This window comes from Diceros bicornis, chromosome 39 (genome assembly GCF_020826845.1).
Source record: "Diceros bicornis minor isolate mBicDic1 chromosome 39, mDicBic1.mat.cur, whole genome shotgun sequence".
Classification (NCBI taxonomy): domain Eukaryota; kingdom Metazoa; phylum Chordata; class Mammalia; order Perissodactyla; family Rhinocerotidae; genus Diceros; species Diceros bicornis.
The window spans coordinates 10,412,018-10,436,089 of NC_080778.1; positions in this window are offsets into that span (position 1 = coordinate 10,412,018).

The following is a 24,072-nucleotide window of genomic DNA, read 5'->3' on the forward strand; positions in this document are numbered from 1 at the left end:
TTGAGTTAGTGCTGAAAAGGGGAATACGTAATTTGGAAATGAGCATATTTGAGGTATTACCTGAGATTCTCTTGTGATTCCTCGTACCCGTTACTTTCCCTATTGATGGTGTCCTTTATGCAGAAACCTCAGGGGAAAGGATGATTAGCCAAGAGCAGAGTCAAATTCTTGGCTCTGAGTGTCTGTAGCAGTGACAACAGTATTGAAAGCCACGGCTTTGAATTACAAGAGCTGGGAGGGTTGGGGGAGAATATTCTTTGGGGGTTCATAAGCTTGACTTTGACTATAAGGATGAAAAAGATCTATAAAACTTAGGGCACATGATCTATGTAAACGGAGAGGGGAAGAGTGCGTGATGATGTAAGGATGGTTTTCCCACATGATAGAAGATAAGAATCTTTGCCAGTGATTGGAATAAAAGCACCAGACGTGATTTGGTTTGAACTTGGATGCTAGTGAGTTCCTGAGCAGGGAATTCTATGCTGCTTTGGGTCAAACCTGAGAATAAAAGACTTCTCAGAAAAATGCTTGTGTGGAGTACTGGGGCAGAAGGAGCCTGTGGTAGTCCCCCACAAGTCTCCCAAGCACCCTAGTTCCCCTGAGAGTGGTGCAGAGATGCCAAGGCATGGGCAGCTGCACACCTGCAGGGGTGGATCTAGTGTCATGTCCATGACCTAGGGAGGTCGGAAGGGGAGTTATGTGCAGATGCTTTAATCAGGATGTGGCAAGGAAAGGTGACAATGGCAGAAGTCTATCAGTTGGAGGCTAGAGTGAAGGGGTGGGCTGAGGTTACCTTGTAATGCTTAAATCCATTCTATAGCGAATATGTCCAGTCAACATCTGATATGTGAAGGAGGTCCATATATGTGTAGGGGAAAGAGGTAAGAAACAAAATGGAGACCCACAGAGGGAAAGTACAAAAGACCACCCTTCTTCTCGGGGATGGGTACCACATTGTCTTACTCCTCTTCCATGTCCTTGCCTGTCCTCCTGCACATGTACTTCGTTCTGCTGGCCTGTGTAGAGCAGTGAGGTGAGCAGGGCTGGGAAACCACCTTATCTGAGTTGGTTCTGTTGTGGTACTTATGAAGAGCCAGGACCCAGGCTCCAGCAGAAGCTATGCTTTGAGCCATAATGGACACATGCATGAACAGTCTTTCTCTTTCTCTCTCTTGTTCTCAACACATTTCGGCAGGCATGAGGAAGAACTCCATGAATCATCATGTGTAGCTAACTGGGGTCTGTGCTTTGCTAACCTAAAAATAGGTCTTAGGAGAAAAAGGCATCTATTTATACGTTCCCAAATTGTGAAGGATCATTGTTTATGAGCCTCTTAGTCTGCAATGGATCCATATGACCCTAATAAATGGTGAAGCGTCCTTGAAATTTTTTAAAAAATCTTTCTAATCTGCATCTTGTGTACCTATCTTTTGCTTAAGTTTCATTTTCTCTTCTTACCACACTGAACCATAGTGAGATGTGCGTGCTTTTAACATGAGATATAGATCTGACATAGTTAAGTAAGCTTTGAAGATGTAGTTCACATAAATTGGACTGGAAACCAAATAAAATTTGCAGCAAATGATTATGGATGATCTCACCAGGTTGCTCCTATAGGTGTGCTGTCAGCTCAACCTCAGCATAGTTAGAGAAGGTTTTGTGGCTCACAAGAATTATTTCAGGCTTTATCTATCAGTTGCAAAGCCCATACCTTAGATAAAGTATATCAGTAAATGTGAACCCATAAATATGGCTTGCCAGATATATGTACCTCTTAATGTTAATGCATTTTGAGTGATTTAGCAATAAGAGGTGGATAAAATTGCCATATTATGCTGATTAGTGCAATACCTGGGAAATAACATTTGCAACTGAATTATTAATAGAGTTGCAGTTGTCTTTTATCTCAAATATGGTTTTGGCCAGTGCTATTAAATGTATGGTATGCAAAGTCCTCCAGTTGAGAAAAATAGATGGTATCTATTTCTTCCACTCAAATGGACCCCCAAATCTGTTTCACTTCCCCCTGGGGAAGTGGTTTCTTTGGACCCCAAGACTTTGGGGAGTATTCTCAAGAATGGTCATCTTTTGAGTAAAACTTTAAAAGAGCTATGCTCTCTTTCTTAAGTCTAACTATTCAACAACTACAAATTATGGCACATCTATGGTATTTGATAAATATACATAAAATTCCCCAAATTTTACAACAAAATGTATGGTAAGTATTATTTTCATCATTTTACAGATAATAAAACTGAGGTTCATAGAGGTAAAGTAACCTGCTGCAAGAAATTACTCGTGGAGGCATGATTCAGACTTAGGTCAGTCTAACTCCACTAGACTTTGTTATTTCTACAGAGCTATCCTATTCCCAAATTTAAAATTAAGCAGATCTTGGGGATAAATCTGCCTCTGGTATTTAGCGAAGAAAACTCTAACACAAGTCCTGAGTGCTTATTAATTCAATTCAATTAAGCAGATGTGTGCCAAGCATTTGCTGAGTACAGTGGGAATTACACTGATGATATGATATAGGTCCTACCCTGTAGAATCTTATATTTTAGGGAAGAAGTGGAAGGGAGATAGATGTATGAGATTGTACAGCAATAATTCAAATAAAGTTCAGATTATAAGTGTAAAAAAGGAATATAAGTGAAATGCCTTGAGGGCTAGTTTGGTTACGTGTTAGTAATTGTTGAAGATGAGTGATGGGTATGTGGCTGAAGGTGTTCATTATGCAATTCTCTTTACTTTTGAATATGGTTAATAATTTCCATAAGGAAAAGTTTAAAAAAATCCTATGGGGGTGTATGGAAGAAAGACTTTGCATCTCTGTGCAAGATTGGGAAAATGCTTTCAAAGGAGAAGTGATAATTATGGCAAAGATTTAAATGATAGGAAGGACCTCAACAGGTGGAGATGGAGACAAGAAGAAGTTAGTTTCTACCATTTCCTCAGGAATTTCCTGTTTCCTAATCTCCTAAACTGGACTGTGTCTTTATTGTTGGTGTCTATGGTGGTCCTGGAGTACTTAGTTTTATCTGGTGCACTTAGCCCCACTGATATCAGTAGCCACGAATCCACCAGGGGAATCCAAGTGGTGACAGGTCTGGTCTTGTGGTTCTGCCAGAAGCTTCCCCAGATTTTGCAGAAGCTGCATCTCCCAGTGCTGCTGAATGGAAGTGGAACAAGTGTCCTGTTTCAATTCAGCCCATCAGGCTATATATTAGGAACAATTCCAACTCAACTCACATTTTCAGTAGTCATTTTTCCTGAGCAAAGTTACAGTTGAGACCATGTGTTCCAGCTTGACAGAAGAGGAAGCCCTCCTTACTCTGCTTAGGTGGCAAAATCCCATGCCATGAAAGCATTCCCCACCCCTCTGGACTCTGATACCCCATGACAGGCTGCACCCCCTGCATGGATGCCCTCTCTAACCCACTTAAGTTCCAATGCCCCACGCTGGGCCATCCTCTGCTTGGACATCCTCCTTACCCTCTTTAGGCTCTGACCCTCACTCCAGGCCACCACGATGCTGGACCACCCCATACCCCATGTGGATACCCTCCTTCCCCTGTTGTGGATCCTAATCTCCATGCTGGATCACTCCCACCTTGCCTGTATGCTCTCTTCATCCTGCTTAGGTTCCAACACCCATGCAGGGCCTTCCTCACATATGGACACACTCTTCATCCTGCTCAGGTTGTGACATCCCATGCTGGGCCACCATCACCTGTGAATGCTTTACTTACTAGGATCTGCTTCCCCACCATTCAGCCACTTGTGTGGATGACCTCCTTGATCTCTTTGGGCTCTGTTTCTCTACACCAGGCTACTCCTACATAGTGACATCCTTGTCATCCTGCTTGACCTGTGCTATCTCACAAATGGCCACAACTTGTGGGGATACCCCCTACACTCTTCACAGACTCTGACACTCCACATGGACCCACAGTAGCTCCTCCACTCACAGCATGCATGCCTACCTAGTTAAGCCAACAAAAATGGCTCTACAACTTAATATTTTAGCAAAGGAGGGAAGGGAAAGGAAGGAGGAGAGGCACAACCTTGAGAGTTTTTCTGTTGTTCTTTTTTTGAGGGGTTCAAAGTTACTGAAGAGCAATTTGCATACAGTAAAATTCACCCTTTTAGGTGTATAGTTCTGTACATTTTTACAAATGCTACGACAAACAAGTAAATATATCACCCACAAGAGTTTCCTCATGAACCTTTATATTCAATGCTTATTAGCAATGTTTTCTTTTCCAAAAGTTTTTTAGTGGCTGCCTTCGGAGTTACAATATACATCTTTATCACATTTACCTTCAAATGATATTATACTGCTTCATATATGTTGTAAGAACCCTACCACAATACTTCTAATCCTTCTCTTTCCTCTTTTGTACAGTTGTTGTCATATATTTTACTTTTATGCATGATATAAACCCAGCAATACATTGTTACAATTTTGATTTAGGAAATCAACTATCTTTTAAAGTTATTAAAAATAAGGGGTAATATTTTTTATATTTACCTATGTTATTACTATGTTGAGGGTTTTTTCTTTCTTTGGGTAGATCCAAGTTTCTGTCTACTATCATATTGCTTTTGCCTGAAGAACTTTCTTAACATTTATTGTAGTGCAGGTCCACTAGAAATAAATTCAGCTTTTCTTTACTGAAAAGCCTTTATTTTACCTTAATTTTTGAAAGAAATATTCTCTGGGTAGAGAATTCTGATTTGATATTTTCTTTCAGTACTTTAAAAGTTGTCAGTCCATTGTCTTCTAGCTTGCATAGTTTCTGAAGGTAAGTCTGCTGTAACTCTTATCTTTGCTATTCCTCTGTATTGTCTTTTTCCTCTGGCTGCCCTCAATGTTTTTTTCTTTATCTTTGATTTCCTGAAGTTTGAATATAAATGTCCAGGTGTGTTTATTTTGTTTTGTTTTTTACTTTTTATTTCTTATTTATCCCAGGGTTCTCTGAGCTTCTTGAATCTATGACTTAATATCTTTCATTGTTTTTGAAAAATTCTTAGCCATTATCTCTTCAAATATTTATTCTGCCCGTTTATCTATATTTTCCCTATCTGGAACTCCAATTAGCTATATTGCCCTGCAACACCTTGGTACCCCATTCTCTCTCTCTTCTCTTTATGTCTCAATTTGGATAATGTGAAAACTGCTATTTTCCTGATACTCAAAGACTTATCTTGAAGTTTTCTGATTCTTCAGTTGGGTCTAGCCAATGAGTCCATCAAAGGAGCTTTTCCTCTCTGATATCATTTTATTATTATTACTCCTTACATTTACATTTGACTCTTATAGTTTATGTCTCTCCACTGAAAGATCCCCTGTATTCATGAACGTTGTCCACCTTTCCCACTGGATCCTTTACTATAATTATCATAGTTATTTTAAAGTTTATTTCTAATTGTTCCAATGTTGGGTCATCTGAGTCTCATTCTGTTGATTGTTTTATCAGTTAGTGATGAGTTAGTTTACTTTTCTCCCATTTATGTCTTGTAATTTTCTACTGAATGCTGGATATTATGTGCATAACAGTAAAGACTAAAGTAAATATTTATGTCTGGAAATGTGTGTACTTCTTCTTCTGTAAGACCATTTGCATATGAGTCAATCTGGTCAGAGATTGAGCTGGGTTTGGATTTTTTTTTCTTGTTACCTTCAGTGCACCACAGGGTTCAAATTCCTCTAATGATGTCTTGTTCTTAGAGTTCAACGTTGAGGTTCTGTATGGTTTTTCTTAGTGTTTGTCTCATTAGCTTTAAAAGCCATTCCTGTGTACTTGCATCACAGAGAGTGTCTCTCTATGCTCTTATGCCATCCCCAGAAATTGACTGCTCTTGCTTGTTATTCTGTGCTTGTTATGCTGGTGAAGGCAAGAAGTGTTCTCTGTTGCCTTGATCAACCTCAGCCTTAAGAAGATTCTGTGTTCCTGGACCTTGCAGTGAAACTTTCTCAGTATTCCTATCCTTCATCCACCCGTCTTTGCAGCCAAATTTTACCCTGTTTCTATGACAGATATTGATCATAAGAGAGTCTCCCTAAACAGGAGTAAGAAATTTCTAGTTATATTGGTACACGATCCTGGGCCCTGGATTGTTTCTCCCCCATCCCCACGGATAAAGGTATTTTTGTTCTTGTTCTATTTTTCCCAGAGCAACAATGGATCTTTACCTGTGCTCTCGGAATGACAAGGCTTGCTTTCCTTCCCTGAGAAGCTCAAGATGTCCGTTCTGCTAGAGAAGATCCCTAGGCAAGGGGCAAGGCTTCAAGACCTTTTTCATAGTGGCAGCTGCTCTACTTCCCAACATATGCACCACTAAGAGGGGTTCTCTCTTCTCCTACCTTGCCCTTAAACTTTCTTGTGTGCTCCTAGTTGAAGTCTGTGGAAAAGACCCTGTGAGTTATTGCAAACTCCCCTATGTCTGGACTTCCATGGATTCTATACTGTCATGTTAGCCCAGTGGTGTCTTTCAGAAAATCTTTAAGATTTTAGCTGATTTCTTCTTACATACTTATGTGGCATTACCTACTTCCTCCCATGTTCTTTCACAGGTGAGCCAATTTGTGCATCTTGACTCTTCTGGGGGAACCTATCCCTCCTTGAATTTTGGGCTACTTGATTGCCCTGTGAAGCCAGCTCTCTGATGGGTTCAAGAAATGTTGCGATATTATTTTTATTCTGGATTTTTCTCATCATTACAGTGGAACAATACTCTTCCACCCTTATACTTCCTAGGTGGAAGTAGAACTCCAAGGAAGATTTTTCAAACTTGAAATGTTCTCATCAGAACTGTATTTTTGAAGGCATAGTGTAAAGTTAAAATTAATTATATAACTATGTGGAAGGAATTTTTTAAACCTGTAACAAAGAGAATTACAAGATAGAAAGAAGAAATAAGCCTGTATACTCTAGAATGAATTTTCTGATATGGACCAGTTGTGTAAAATTACATACATATATACACACACATATGTGTGTATAAACAATGAATGGTTGATGATCTTTGGAAAGCAAGACTTTATTGTTAATGTTATTTTTAATTGATGTATAATATATATTTAGAAATGCAAGTAAGTGTAAACTCAACAAAACTATTTTAAGACACATCTAATGTCTAAATATATCCTTGTGTTATTAGAAATTGATTGTTGTTTTCCATGTGAAGTACTCAGTTCCCATAATAATAAATAACAAAGGAGAATGGAAGTAATTATGTTGTGAATTGAGCTGAATCTGTAATTTTGCATCTTCTATTTCTCAACATATTTTCATAAGTCCTAAAGCCTTCTTGGATAAAGCTTGAGTATCTTTTGCCAAAAAATTGAATAAGAACAAGAGCTGCTATATTTGGAAGCAAAGGCTTGAATGAACCTCTCGCATCCTTGCTGAGACAAAATTGTCCCTTTGGTTGAAACTGGGGAACATCAACTCCTGTCTCCTGTCACTTGGCTGGTGAGTGGGTTATGGAAAATTAGGATTTCCACTCTAAATCAGAGAAAAAAAAACTTCTTTTGATTTGCCCATCTACTTCCTCACAGAACCAATTTATTCTGGGAAGCCTCTACTTCAGACAAAGGATATAGGTTCTCCTAATGATATTGTTCCTTGAGAGAGGACTAGTTCTCTTTATGGAACCTGAGCTTCTATGGATGACTTTGTCCCTTTGAATGTGTGGCTGACTCTGGCTGAAATTAGAGACCTCAGTCCATATTCTTCATTGAGCAATTGCTCTCCTTAAACATTTCCTAGGAATCAATGTCCTCTGGAAACACATGACTTCCTGTTTGTCAGGTTTCATTTTTTGGATCTCTGAGCCTGCTCTCTGCTTTGTGATGTAATTCCCATCAGAACACCAAGAAAACGTTAGCATGAGGTTTAATAGACCTGGTTTGACCCTATTGTCTCATGGCAGAAGAGTTTCTTGGGATTCATGTGGTCCTTCTGAGAATTAGTCTATCTCTCTGTTAATTCACTTTTTGTGGACCCATCCAGTATTTCACCTCTAACACCTTAAAGGAAGTTGTCCTTGATTTTCATCCTCCATCAGTGCATTCATTCCCAAATTAAGTAAACCAAAATAAAGAATTTGAGGTCAACTTAATTCTGGACTCTAGGATCTGGTTGTATCAGAGACAGAAAGGCCCAGGATCTATGGAGAAGGTTTTATTTAACTGTGGATTCTTCTGCTAGAAGCATCAATCCAAACCAGGCCTTGCCTCCCCACTGAAGTGGGTCTAGAAGGCCTTGGACTCCTACCATTGTCTCAGGGTAGAGTCAAGAAGATGAGGTTTCCTGAATGCAGAGGTGATGAACAACTCGTAATGCACCTGGCTTTCTCCAAACCTAGAACCCAAACTCTCCAGAGACAAGGAAACCCAGGAATCTGGGCAGGTCCTTAGTCAGTTTTAGGGTGTGGTACTCTATGCACAGAAATTGAAGGTCTGATAAAGAGCCCTCACTTCTCTTGGGAGACCCAGAATTGCCTTGTTTGATTTCAGCCCTTTAAAAGTGTAATGCCTACAGGGATGATTGAATAGCCCTGATCTGACAAAAGTCTCCAGAACAAAGCTGACCTTAGTTAGGGATCTCTCTTAAGGCAGTTTTTCTCCCTGGCCCACTTATTTTTGGAAGATTTACTTTCCTCCCTGATTCTGCTCCTACTGATCAACCAGTCTGACATCTCTATCCCTGGTCTGTCATTCTCTCCAGGACACATGCCCTCTGTGGACTAGCTTACCCAGGGATGGCTCCGGCTAGTCTGACCAGACCTTCCAGACACTTTCAACCTAATAGCTTCCAAGAAGGTCTGAGTACCCCCTCAACTGGCAAAGTATCATTGAATCAACCAAAATGAAGAGCTAAAAATTCATCTCCCTTTTCTATAAGATCACTCTCAAGATTGTGAACACTGGTTTCTCTATTAGTTAAAGTATAATTTTTTTGTTATTACAAAGCAATTATTGCTTATTGCCCTACAAAGACAAAATTGTAGATAGTTCACACTGCAGAAAATTATTGGGTAAAGATATGCAAAATTGTAAGGCTTTCAATAAGGTCCTCTTAATTACTTCTCTGGGCTCCTTCAGACTCATTCTGCTGAAACTCTGACAGCTCATTCCCAGGAAAATGCTTGTGCAGTGGATGTTAATGTCTTTTAAGACTAAATTTACCTTGAGATTGTTCTTCTACATCCATACAGTCACCCATGGAGTAAAGAACCTTCTTCTAAGAAGTTTCTGCCGAGTGAGTGAGAAAAAATAATTTGGCATTTGATAATTTCTAGTCTGATTCCCATGTGGTCTAAACCCATGAACTCAAATGTCCTTCTAATTTCACCTGGTCTTTTTGTTCTGTATCTTTATAAAATGGAGATTTGTGTTAATTAACTTCTAATTATGGGAAACTTCCATGAATGTAGGAATACAGATATGGCTTTGGTTCACATGTTCTTCAGTAACCCATAAGAGCTCTTATTTATGAAGGCCTGGCACAGTGCTGAAAAATATGGTCCTCTCCACAACTCTATGTGGAGGTATTATTACCTCTGTTCTACAGGTGCTCTACAGAGAGACTCAGAGAAGATCCATAAAGCCTCAAAGGTGGGATAGCTGGTACATGGCAGCCACTGGGTTTGATTCCTAGTCGATATCAGACCCCAAAGCTTGTGTCGTTATCCCTTTTCTTCCCGGTTTCAGCCATCATTCCCACAAGTAAACAAGAAGCAACCTCTCCAAACCTCACAGCCTGCAATGTCTTTTGCCATTAGAATGGGGATTAATGTGGCTAATCTGGAGTTTGCCAGTCCCAAAGACGCCTACAGCACAACTCACAAGAATAAATAACTGCCCTAAACTAGAGGGAGAAGGTGTTAAAGGGAAACCCAACTGCCTGACTCCTAACAGAACTTCTCTCCCCAAGGGAGCAAGGTTTTAATAGTGACTATTAAGATTCCTGTTTGAAACTCAATATGCTTGACAAATGGTCCTGGCTTCAGGCCACTCCTGAGTTTCCACATGGCTGGGGTTGCTTAAACTGAGTGACAATTTCGGGGTTTGTCTTGTTCCAAGCATGTTGTAAAGTGGAAAGTTTGTCGTCCCCTCCCACCCCCATGCCCGCTGCCTCCTTTGCTTACTCAATCCCTGGTCGAAGACACAGCTGCAGGAATCCACTGCCACCCGAACAAAGCAAGGCATCTTGTTTGTGTTTGGCTGTGGGGCGAGGCCCAGGACTGTATGAGAGCCAGAGTGGGGTCACGTAAATTCACTTCGCTGAGTCTAGGGGCTCTGCTGTTTTTCTCCATACTCTGTTTCAGACCCCTAGACTCTCTTTCCTGGGGAATTTGGTTTACACAGGACTGCCCATTGTTTAGCTTGGATGCAAAGATAAAAACAAAGCTTCATTGTGCCAACCCGGGGTCTGCTTTATAGCTCTCTATGAAGAGAAACATCTATTTACCAAAGTTTGAGGCAAGAATGTGCCTTGAGGCTAAAGTGTAAATTCCCCAGGAGATGTTATAAGGATTTGCTTTTATTGCTAAACTTGTCTTTGCTTTAAGAATCAGGCACTTTTTTGAAATTTCAGTTTTTAACATATATATATACATATATAGATATATGTGTGTGTGTGTGTATATATATCCCACCTCACCTTTTTTCAAGACTTAAATATAGCTTCCCCAAAGTCTTGATTCCCATACACTCTTCAGTCAAACCTCTGTTTTCTGTAGTGTGGGTGAAGTACACACTTTCTTATGGACTCCTTTCCAAACTGCTGTTTTCCTGTTTGTAGTGCCCAAAGGCTAAAAACATAATGGCAGAGAGAGAAGTACGTGCATTAAAATTTTTAAAACGAAAGAGAATCTGACATTTTCCGTCTTAAATACAGCTTTGAGTTTTTTTAAATGAATATTCTATTCTTGTTATTGTTGTCAACTGAAGGTAAAAATCGAGATTCATCCACTTCCTTATCCACTAGTTCAATCAATATATATTAAGCATGTCAGTCCGTGTGCTATGCCCCAAGGATACCCGGCTAACAAGCCATGTTGCTGGCTTTGAGAAGGGAGCACATATGCACTGAGAGGAGAGAGACATGCAAAATAAACAATTGTAATAACTGTGGCAAAATGGCAAAAAAGAGCTCCATGGTAAATTGCACGATGGACATCACCACTGATGGGTGCCAACAGCGCCCCGGCCCTGTGTCCATGTGCAGCCCCTCCCATCAAGAGGTGGAACTAATTTTCCTCCCCTGAATCTGGGCTGCCCGGAGACTTGTCTGACCAGCAGGATGCGACAGACGTGATGACTTGCTACCTCTGAATCCGGACCCAGCTTCCGTTTGCGCCCTCTTCGAAGCCAGCCGCCATTCAGGCAAGACCCCTGAATGGGAAAGACCACGGCGCAGGAGAGGCCGCGTGGATGAGAACTGAGCCACCCCACCGACACCATGTAGGGGAAGATGAACCGTCTCTTCTAGGTCCTGCCCGATTCCTGTGGCACAGGATCACAGGCTGTGGTTTTGAGCCCCTGAGTTCCGGCTGGTTTGTCATAGAGCAACAGATAACTAAAGCAACAGTGATAGTAACCTATACAATATGGAGTCAAGAGAAAATACCATTCCTTCCACATGCATCATCTGGAATGCTTCCAAGAGGCCGCGGTGTCGGTTGTGATAAACACTTTATCAGAAGTTACTATTACCAAGCTTCCAGCTCAGGAAGCTGATTCTCATGAGCAATTGTGGACACTGAGGGGATCCTTAGTCCATGCCAGGTGCTGTTCTCAGTCCTTCACTCCCATTAACTCAGGCCTCACAACAACCTTCTGAAGCAGGTGTGCTGTATCATCACCCCCATTTTACCAGCGGGAAAACTGAGGCTCAGAGTGGTGAAGGAACTTGTCTAAAGTCACACGGCTAGTAAGTGGTGTACCAAGGAGTCATCTCCAGGCCCTCAGCACCAGGCTGGGCTTTTAGTCTCCATGTGTCTCTCTGCGTAAAGCCAGAGTTCAGGAAGGAGTCCTGGCTTTGTCACTTAACCGTTAGCGTTCCATTGGGGGAGGATTCTGCTGATGAAGACACATTTGAGAACCACTGGGAGTAGATAGTCACCAAGGTTGTGGGATTCTGCAAGTTGATTGGCTGCCCCTTCAGTCTCCAGCACCATGCCCTCTGCTCACCTCACTGACTGCTGGGCGCCTGGCCTCCGTTCTCCACCCCATTTCTAACCATCCAGCATCAGTCTGACCATTTCTAAAACTACAGGGCCCAGTGACGCAGTCTGAGCACCAGGGTTTTCTGCGACCTTTGTGTAGGGCAGGAGTTAAGGGGAGACAAGGGTATTTTCCAGTAATTTGATCTTTACGTTATGGTATCAAACCAGAAAACAACCTTAACTAGAGTGCAGTCTATTATTTAGTATTTTGAAATATTGTTGAGATTTTTCTAGGAAAAGCTTGTTTTTATTTAAAATGTCATTTTAAAGTTGTATTACTTGCTTAAAAGTTTAACTTTTAGTATTTGGGGACCATATTAATAATGGTTTGTAAAATTTGATAAAACTCACTTCTGAGCATGATACTGATTCTGTGGAATGAGGCACACCCACCCACACGTGTGTTTTCTGTATTTTATACCCAGTGGAGGCCCCGACTTAGCTTAGGTACAATAGGCTTCTAAAGCTTTTCTTTCCTCCTGTCGGCAATTGAAGCAATTCATCTCCCCCAGAGGAGGGTCCAGTGGGGCACTGCAGTAATGCCTCACAGTAACCAAGGATTCAGAGGCTCGGTCTTGTCTGAAGCTGATCAGGAATCCCACAGTGTCTAGGCTGGTGGAATCAGTTCCTCCGGCTGCCCAGGGGTCAATTTCAGGCCTCTTTGTGCAAACACCTGCAAACCTCCTTTTTGTGCAAACACCTGCAAACCTCCCCCCTTCTCTCTTGGATCCTGTCTCCTTCCTTTTCTACCCCTTTTCCCACTGTGTTCCTGCTGTAATGTGATGTCGGTTCTGTTGTCCATTACGCTAAGGAGCGTTTGCCTTGCACCTTCCCAACCATCCATGTTGGGAACCAAGAAAAACAAACTCTTGATTGGTGCTGGCATCACTCACTTCTCACAGCTTAGCTCCGATGCACTGTTGGCTAAAAGGTTGCCTTCCCTGGGGGTGGAGGGGTGAGGATGAAGAAGATCAAGGGCCCCTCTGTCAGGCTGGCAAGAATGGGCCAGATGCGGGGCTGATGGAAGCCTCTCTGGCCCCAAATGGAACCCCATCCTGGACCAGGACAAGCAGAACCACAATTCTGGTTCTTTTGGCTCTGACGCCACATCATCATGTGGCTGTGTACAAGTTACCATTACAAGGTAAATATAATCAGATCTGTTCTCCCAACTTCATAGAATAATTATAAATATTAAATGAGAAAAGGCAAAAGTAAATATTGTAAATGTTGTCTACAATGTCATTATCCTCTCTTAAATGATAATTGCATATTACGTAGGGAGAGTTCATTTCTCTCACGAAGCTATGGGCTTTTTTGTTTTTTGTTATTGTTAGATTTTTGGTCAGAGATGAAGTTGGGTAAGTTTAAAAATACTACTCTCATTCCAGCCTATTTTTTTCTAATACACTACTCATAAAAGCCAGTTCGAAATTGCTGCACAGAGAGAAGCAATAAATTTGATGTCATAATCTTAAAACAAAAGGTCAGTATCTGTTGATTCTTCTCTCCTTTTAAGTCAACTGCTCATTGCCAGGAGCAATCAGCACGTCAGCGTCCCCAGATGACGAGAAGGGCATCTGCACGGATCCCGGAGAAAGCCTCCAACCCAGCAACGGTGGCTGAGAGAGTGGCTGCCGTAGAAGTGGACTGTGTTTTATGGGGAAGAAGGTGGTCACCAGCCCCATGGAAGGGACACTATGGCCCTGACTTAACCGGCAAGTCAGAAAGCATCCGCTCCTCGTGTTGTCTGAGTGAGTTCGCTGGAGGGAAGGCCCAGGACCACAAAGCCTGCATCTGCAGAGGCAAGAATGCTGGTCTGGGAGAAGACGAAGCTAAGGAAGTTTGTGTTGGAAGCTGAACTGGGACACGTGTTTCTTGGCTCAGAAGGGTGGTTACACTAACCAAACTCCTTTTGGAACAGCTAAAGCTGGAAGCAAAGCCATTGCTTTGAGGTTCACCTCCCACCGAAACATGTTTTCCTACGGAGCAGAAACTTCATGTGTCCTGGAAGGAAGGTTGTTTAACTGCACCCATCACAATTGACTTAAGGGGCCAGTGGCAGAGGAGGACTGACCCTCTCCCCTGGACCCAGAGCAAGTTTCAGGAAAGGTTGGCCAGTAGCTGGTGCCCCAGCGGTGGATACCTAAGCCACATGGCTTCCTGCAAAGGTAGAAGTCTGTTCTTCTCACCTGCAGAGCTGATTTGCAGTGCCTGAGACATTGTTCTTCCAGAACATTTTAAATCTTTTTTCAGTACCAAAAAGCTTTTCTTTTTCTAGTTTGTGCTCTGAAATGCATTGCCATTTTTTTAAGTGATGTCTAGATATGGAAAGTTCAAAATGGCCCTGCCCTGTTCACTTTGCTGTCTCTCCACCCCCATACTTGTCCTGACTGCTGCCCAGAGGGAGCTGCTGTCACAGGGAGAAATGTCCCCAGCGTGGCGGGAAATGGAGAAACACAGTGTGGGGTCAGCAAATAATAATAAAGAGTGGTGACGTTTTCTCTTACTTCCTGTATTTTTGCCCATTTCCTCAACACATCTTCAAATCTGGGAACTTTGTAAACATTGGCACAGACTGCACAACCCCCTTAATTAAAAGTTTTAACGTTGGGCTGTAGATTAATTTAGAGACTCTTCTCTCTGAAAATGAAGCAGATGCCATTCACACGGCTAAATGCCATTCCCCGCTCAAAGCTGCCAGGTGTTTGGCTTTGTGGCCATGGGGGCAGTTTCCATAACACATCGTGAGTTTCTGTAAGATGCATCAGCTCCCTGGAGCTTTGGAAGAGAGCGAGCAGCTGCAAGGTACCGGAGCAAGTAGGATGAAGAAGAGTGCTTCTGCTGGGTGTTTCCCTCAAGGCAGCTGTGAAAAATTATGTGTGGTATTCAACACACACCTCAGTGCTTATTCTGTGCCAGGCACTCATCTAAACGCTTTACAAATATTAACTCAATTCTAGTAACAACCCACAGAGCGGGTACTATTACTATCCCGTTTTAGAAGCAGAAACTCAGGCAGGGAGAGGCTGGAAACCTTGCCCATGAATATAGAGCTCCTGAGTGGTTGGGCCAGCAGTGTGCCCAGTGTGCCCTACTTGCCACACCAGGATGTCTACGAGCAAAGCCCCTAAGAGGGACACTCACTTCCTCCGAACACAAACTTGTGTGAAAGGCTCCTAAGAGAATGAAAGTCAATGTTGAGCAGAGATAAACCATGTTAGATTTTTTTATTATGTATTCTTAACTATGGCTTTCCAATCACTGTCACAGGAGCTACATCTGAAAAGCGGTGTCAGGAGACCACTGATGCCAGCAGTACGGAGAGTAATCTCTTGGAGAGAGAAACGGCAAGTCTGTATCTCTGTTTGGAGTAAAAGAAGGAAGAATTGGCAAAGTAGGGCCGGTGGAGGTTTGGTTTTGTTACATTCTGAGTTCTCAGGTGAAAGGGTTTCCACTGTCAGATTGGATGTTATTTCTTTTTTATTTAACATTGTTCTTCCGTGGGGAACTAGCGTCTATACCGGAGTCCTAGGTTCGAGCTCAAACCACATCTTTATTATCTGGTGCACATTCCTCCTCACCTTGTAGTGCTGCTAATCCCAGATGGTAATGCTTCCTGGGCTTTTCTGAAGCAGAGAGAGCCATATAAAACAGACTGCTCTGGAGTGAGCAATGTGCAGGCTTGTCAGAGACTGGGGGCTTCTGGGAACAAGACATCTTCAGTGCTAAAACTACAAAAGTTCTGGGCAAACTGGGTGAGCCCTAGACTGTGCTCATATCCGCTTCTTTCTTTGTTCTTGGAGGATTTCTAGCCATTAATCTCTATCCTCTAATCTTAGCCCACTTGCTTGGGACAAGCGCTGTCTGTTTGTGAGCCACCTGGTTGACACAAAGGAAAGCCCTATTGGAGGGAACCCACAGCCAACCCCAGCATCAGGCCAGACCCAACCAGGCTCTTGTTGACTTCCATGTTGACCTCCGTGAAAGTTCCCTGTTGACGTCCACGGAAGTTCCTTTGTTGAAATGGGAACAGATGGGGGTTTCTGCTGGGAATGCTCTAGTCCATACCCCCCTTATGGCACACAGCCCTCTGAGCTGACCATGAAGCACTGATGGTATGCTATGAAAAGAACACCCTCACCTTTGGCTTCTGACCTCTCACATCAACCTTTCCTGACTCACGTCTCAGCCCAGTCATTCGCTCTGCACTCTTTGAATAGGGCAAAGTGCACACTCACTGCTCTGTGACTCCTGTGTGATGAGAATGCTAGAAGAGAATCACAGGGTATTTGGACTAATATTTATAAAATCACAGAATAGTTCAGTGGCTTATCATCACAAATGCTTGGGGGCATTTTCTTTCTGAAGTGGTTGCAAAGAGTTAGGAGATTTGGAGCATTGTCTTAGTACCAGTCTTTGAGCTTCAGCACTGTATTCAATTTTTTGTGTGTGTGTGTGAGGAAGATCAGCCCTGAGCTAACATCCGTGCTAATCCTCCTCATTTTGCTGAGGAAGACCAGCTCTCAGCTAACATCTATTGTCAATCCTCTTCTTTTTTTTTTTTTGCCCCCAAAGCTCCAGTAGATAGTTGTATGTCATAGTTGCACATCCTTCTAGTTCTGTATGTGGGACGCAGCCTCAGCATGGCCAGAGAAGCTGTATGTTTGTGTGCGCCCGGGATCCGAACCCAGGCTGCCAGTAGTGGAGGGCGCGCACTTAACTGCTAAGCCATGGTGCCGGCCCTGTATGCAATTTCTTAAACAGTTGAATTGAGATGTAATTGACATGCTATTAACTGTACATATTTGAAGGATATAACCTGACAAGTTTTGACATATGTATACCCATGAAACCATCATTGTGATTATGATAATAAAAATAGCCATCACCCCAAAAGTGTCCCCATGGCCCTTTTGAAGTCCTCCTCATTCCCCTTCCCCAGGCCACTACTGATCTGCTTTCTGTCATTTGGGTTTTTCCAGTTTGGGACTGTTACAAATAAAGCTGCTGTGAACATTTGTGTACAAGTCTGTGTAAGGACATATGCTTTTATTTCTCTTGGGTAAATGCCTAAGAGTGACATTACTGGATCAAATTGTAGATATATGTTTAACTACAACTTCTAAAGAGGTTATAACAATTTACATTCCCACCAGCAGTGGATGAGCATTCCAGTTCCTCCGTATACTTGCCTATACTTGGTATGGTCAGTGTTTTGAATTTTTGCCATTCTAATAGACGTGTAGTGGCATCTCGTGTGGTTTTATTTCCCATGTCCTTGCTGATGGATGATGTTGAGCATCTTTTCATGTGCCATTCATATATCTTCTTTAGCGAAGTGTCTTTTCAAATCTTTTGCCCATTTTTATTGGGTTGTTTGTTTTCTTATTTTTGACTTTTGAGGGTTCTTTATATATTTTTGGATACAAATATTTTATCAAATATAAGCTTTGCAAAGATTTTCTCTCAGTACGTGGTTTATTTTTTTATTTTTTAAACACTGTCTGTTGAAACACAAAAGTTTTAAATTTTGATGAAGTCTAATCTATTAATTTGTTCTTTTATGTATTGTTCTTTAGGTGTTGTAAATGAGAAGTCATTGCCTAACCCACAAAGATTTGTCTTCTATGTTCCTTCTACTAGTTTTATAGTTTTTAGGTTTTACATTTAGGTTTGTAATCCAATTTGAGTTAATTTTTTTGTGTGGTGTGAAGCATGAATTGAAGTTTATTTATTTTTTTTTTCCATATGGATATCCAGTTGTTCCAGCACCAATTGTAGAAAAGACTATCCTTTCTCCACTGAAATTGTCATTGCACCTTTATCAAAACCAGTTGTCCCTGTATGTGTGAGTCTATTTCTGGATTGTCTATTCTCTGTTCCACTACTCTATATGTCTATCTTTTCACCAATACTACAGTCTTAATTATTGTTCTTTTATAAGTCTTGAAGTTAGATAGTATAAGTCCTCAGCTTTGCCCTTGTTTTTCAAAGTATTTTAGCTATTCCAGGTCTTTTGATTTCCCATATGAATTTTAGAGTCAGCTTGTGAATTTCTATTTTAAAATCCCTATGAGATTTCATTGGAATTGCATTGATCAAATTGGGGAGAATTGGTATCTTAATTATGTTGTGTCTTCTGACCCACGAACACAATATAGCTCTCCCTTTATTGAGGTCTTTTAAAATTTCTCTCAACAACGTTTTGTAGTTTTTAGTGTATAGGTCTTGCACATCATTTTTAAAATTTATCCTAAATATTTAATATTTGGATGTGATTGTAAGTGATTTTTTAAAGTAATTTCAATTTCTCATCATTTATTTCTAGTATATAGAAATACAATTGACTTTTGTATACATTCATTTGTATCTTTGCAGCTTTGCTAAACTCACTTATTATTTCTAGTGTCTTTTTTGTGGATCTTGTCTTATTTTCTACATACATGATCATCTTTCTTTCCAACCTGGATGCTTTTCGTTTCTTTTTCTTGACTTATTACACTGGCTACAACAATGTTGAGTAGAAGTGGTGTCAGTGGACATCCTTGTCTTGTTCTTGATCTTAGGGAGAAAGCATTTGGTCTCTCACCATTAAGTGTGATGTTAGCTGTACATTTATCCTAGATGCTCTTTGTCAAGTTGAAAGAGTTCTTTTCTATTCCTAAGTTTGTTGAGAGTTTTTATCAGGAATAGATGTGAGATTTTTTCTAATGTATTTTTTTCTGAATTCATTCATATTATTAAATGGGCTTTTCATTATTAGTTTGTTAATATGGTGAAATGATTAGAAAGATTTTTGCGTGTCAAGCCAATCTTGCATTCCTGGGGTAAAACACACTTGATCATAATGGTCATGGTTCTTTTTATATATTGTTTCTGTATTACCAGGTTTGATTTGCTAAAATTTTGTTAAACATTTATGCATCTATGTTCATGAGGGATATTTGTCTATGGTTTTCTTTTGTAATGTCTTTGTCTGATTTTATTATCAGGGTAGTGTTAGCATCATCATAGTTAGAATGAGTTTAAAATTACTTTCTTCTCAACAACTTTCTAGAAGAGTTTGTGAGGAGCTAGTATTATTTCTTCCTTAAGTCTTTGGTATAATTTACCAGTGAAGACATCAAGGTATGGAGTTTTCTTTGTGAGAAGATTTTTAACCAAAAATTTGAATTATTTAAAAGGTATAGGGCTTTTCAGGTTATCTATTTTTCTTGAGTGAGCTTTAGTAAGTTGTGTCTTTCAAGGAATTCTTCCACTTCATCTAAATTGTCAAATGCATTGGCATAAAGTTGTTCATAATATTCTCTAATAATCCTTTTAATATCTGTAGATTCTGTAGTCATGTCACCTCTCTAATTCCTGGTATTAGTATTTATCTGTCTCCTTTCTCTCTTTCATTTCTTACCATGCTACCCAGAATATTATCAATTTTATTGATCTTGTCAAAGAACTAGCTTTTAATTTCACTGATTTTCTATAATGTTTTTCTCTTTTCTGTTTCATTGATTTCTGCTCTGATCTTAACTATTCCTGATTTCTGCTTACTTTGGGTTTAATTTGCTCTTCTATCTTTAGTTTCTTAAGGTAGAAGCTGAGAAAATTGGTTTGAGACCATTTTTATTTTCTAATATAGGTGTTTAGTGCTATAACTTTTCCTCCAAATACTGTTTTACGTGCATTCCCCAAATTTTGATATGCTACATTTTGTTTTGATTCAATTAAAAGTACTTTCTAATATTTTTATATTTCTTCTTGACCAATTGGTTATTTAGAAATGTGTTATTTACTTTCCAAATGGGAACTTATTTTCCAGATGAGTTTCTTTATTGATTCCTACTTTAATTCCATGTGGTAAGAGAACATACTTTCTATGACCTAAATTCTTTTTAATTTATTTACATTTGTTTTATGGATGAAAAAATGGTCTATCTTGGTAAATGTTCTGTATGTTCTTGAAAAAAATCTGTATTCTGCTGTTTTGGGGTGTCACATTCTATAACTGTCAAGTAGGTCAATTTGCTTGATGATGTTGTTCAAATCTTCTAGACCCTTCCTGTTTTCTCTCTACTTGTTCTATATTGTCTATTTTTTCTTACAGTTCTATTAATTTTTGCTTTGTGTATGTTTAAGCTCTGTTATTAAATGTATAAACATTTAGGATATCACCTTGATCATTTGACCCTTTACCATTATGAAATTACCTTCTTATCTCTGATATTTTTTCTTTAAGAATGGACTTTGTTTGATATTAATATAGCCACCTCAGCTTTCTTCTAGTGTCAGCCTGGTCTATCTTCTTCTAGCCTTTTATTCATAATTTATTTGTGTCTTTGTATTTAAAGTGTATTTCTTGTAGGCAACATATAGTTTGGCCTTGCTATTTTATCAATTCTGACAGCCTCTGCCTTTTAATTGAGGAAAGACCCTTCCAAGTACTCTACCCATTGCCCCAGAATTATGAACATTTCTAGTCTGGCTGGTGGAACAGCACCATTACTCATCCTGTGTCAATTCCAGCTACTGTTTCCTTTAACTTTTTTGGATGTTTCTTTTTCTTGCTTCCTGTATTTTTTTACAAGCATGAGTTGATCATTTGTCTGCTGAACAATCGAGTGGGCTCTCTGCAGATCTCTAGGTTTCTCTCTCTGTGAAGTCCTTGCCTCTCTAGCACTCTTCACTGTGAGCTCTTACTGCCTTGATCTCCCTGGGCTTTAGCTCCAACCTCTTTACTCAGGCTGTTCAGCAGACTCCACCTAAGTTCCCCCTCCCTGTCCTATGTCCTGAAAACTATCTCAGGGCAGTAAGCTGGGGCAATTATGGGCCTTACTTCATTTGTTTTCTCTTTCTCAGGAATACTGTCTTTCATCTCCTGATGCCCAGTGCCTTGAAAACAATTGTTTCATATATTTTGTCCTTTATTTTAGTTATTTGAGCTGGGAAGGTAAATCCTGTCCCTGTTACTCTATCTTGGTTGGAAGCAGAAGTCCCCAAGCCTTCACTCTGAAGTGAGCAGAGGCTGAGCCCAGAGGGCAGAGGTTGAAACTGTAAGGAGTTTGATGAGTTTCCCACCATGCAATTTTGAAGAATAATATGTTACTATTTTTAAAGAAAGTCCAAAGCATTTATTAATTAAATTAGGCCACTTAGTTATTAGCTATTTCCATCTCTTCTTAGACTTTGCACTCTCTGTGATGGCCCTTTTCTGTGGAACTTAAAGAAGATCTAAGATCATGGGAAAATAAATTATTCTTTATACAACCCCCATCAAACAAACAAGCTAACTAATAAACAAACCCCTAGGGTATTTGACAAGCATTTGGACCAATTCTGGATGTATCCTTTTCACCTTATAATTGTGAATCAAACCCATTATGCATAGATCTGCAGTCACATCTCATAACAGAACAAATTGCATCATATAATTCTGAAGTGAGGGAACATAACTTTGTTGGCAATTTTCTTTATGTATAAGGATTTTCTCCAAGTAGGAAAAATAGAAAGTTAAATCTTGCCCATACAGGAATAGTGAAAACTAGATTTGCTACAGGTTCTCTCCTATCACTGTTGAAAGGAATGAATATACTTCATGATTTTGTAAGGACCCCAGTGATAAGCGCTGTACTGCAGAAGGTAGCATGGTTCCCCTCTGAGATAAACTAGGGAGGTGTTAGGTTGCGGTCACTCAGGGAACCTCGCTGGAGAGGCCAGGGTACTTCCAATGGGAGTAAATGGTCTGCCAATAGGAAGATCTGGGAAGGGGAGTCCAGAAAACTGGAAATGAGGAGGGTCTGTATTGGGAGAAGTGACAGGCAACTCAGAAAATCAACGACTCTGAACTGTTGGAGAATGCCCGAGTGTGTTGCTGGCAGCGAGGCCCAGACCTCCAATCTAACTCGCTCCGATTTCCTTTGTTGTTAGAAGTTAGACATGTAAACATAGTGTCTCCAAGGGTGTTTTAACTTCTCAGAACATTTGTTTGATTTTACGAGGCACCAGGACCCAACCATCTTCCAACTCAGCCTTCTGCAGAGAATGATTTTCATTCCACTAATCTGGATCATTCATTTCAAATCTAGACAAGAAAAAAGATCAAACAGTGGGTGGGACCTCACAGAGGTCTTCATCTGAGAGGTGAAGAACATTATTTCAGCGGGAAAACGCTTCCTGTTATTCTGGTGTTTAACTATATCCAAGACAACCTTCCTTCACTAACCCACAAAATGCCTCTAGGACTAGACATTTGTAGAGGCCAGTTCTAGACAGATATGGAGCAGAGTTCTGGAAGGATGCTTTACCTTTAACCCTAAGAAGAAAGCATGAGTGGCTGGAACATTAAAGTAATCACAAGGAATAAAAAAGAATCTGTTTGGGGTAGATTTCCGATTGCATGAGACTCCTGTCTTTATCTTCATGTCTCCTGGCAGATCTGCGGGTGATATCACTGAGAGTTTCTATTTCCTCTGCAGTTGCAGCTGGTTATGTTGGGCTGTTCTATGCTGGGACCTTCTGAAACTGTTCCAGAAACACCTTGACATGGCTCAGCTCACACCTTGTCTCCTCCATCCTGCTTTGGCTCCTGAATGTCTGTGTTTGCAGAAGTGGTTCAATCCACAGGTGACCACCTATGTGAAGATCATGCAATGGCATCATCAAAGGCTCTCAGCAGAAGTGGCACTCCAGTAACTCACGCTGAACTTGGGGCCAGAGTCATGCCCATCAGTTTAAATAATTCAGCTCATTTAACTGAGCGAAGCTGAATGGATGTCATTAGGTGGAACTATACTCTGACTGCTTATAACGAATTTTTTTCCTCGATACCAGTTGATAATCCTCATTGCTACCAACTCAGTACTCATTTCTTTGTATAGTCCAGAGATGAAGTGGTTGGCAGGAGAAAGTGTAAATTGGCATCCAGTAAAATCAGACCTAGTGGGAATCTCACTAAAAAGTCATCCTTGGGGTGAAACCGAGACGTATTGAAGTTTTGAGAATTTTCAAAAATACTCTGACAACGAGTAGGACGCAAGTGGGAATAATTTCTCTCTATGTGAATAATGCTGAAGGAAAGACTCCAAAAGTTCTAAAATTAGTAATAAACACCTAAAAGAATGAAAATTTGATTTAAATACCTACAGTAAAAGCTTTACTGATGTGATACCCAACTTTACAACATAAAACACATTCTAGGAAATCACTGCTTCCTCTTCCCCCAACATGTCCTCTGATGTATTCTTAGTGTCCATTGAATCAGAAATGGGGCAATGTTAAAAAGCAACACTTTTAAGCCAGTTTATATTTGACTCATCCTAACAGCATCTACAGACATTTGGAACATATTATATGCAGTGTTCATTGCCCACATGGCTTTGTGGACCCCTTACTGTCAAGGAGCCATTCCCCGGATTTGGAGACCACTGCTCTATTTGGTGCAATATCGATGACACTACAAGGTTAATTCTGGGAAGAAGTGAGATTCACTTAGCTCTTATTTCTGTAATGGTCCTCTTACTTAGGTTAATCTCAAGAGAAAATGATTCCTAGAGATGTATGCTCTCATCTTTGTCAGATTATCTTGGTTGATGTTGACTTGATAGTCCTAAAAATGTCCTCTTGAATTAAAGATAGCAAGAGAATCATGCTTTTTTTAGGCTGTTAATAAGTAACAACTTGGTTTCTGGACAAGATATGAATGGGGATTACATTTCCAGAAAGAATCCACTTATTATAAATCTGAGTACTTCCAAGTTTGTGTTTGTCTAGACAATGTTGGGCCCTTTTACAAGTACTGTCAGCAATATTTTTGCATGTGAATTGCTCTTGTGA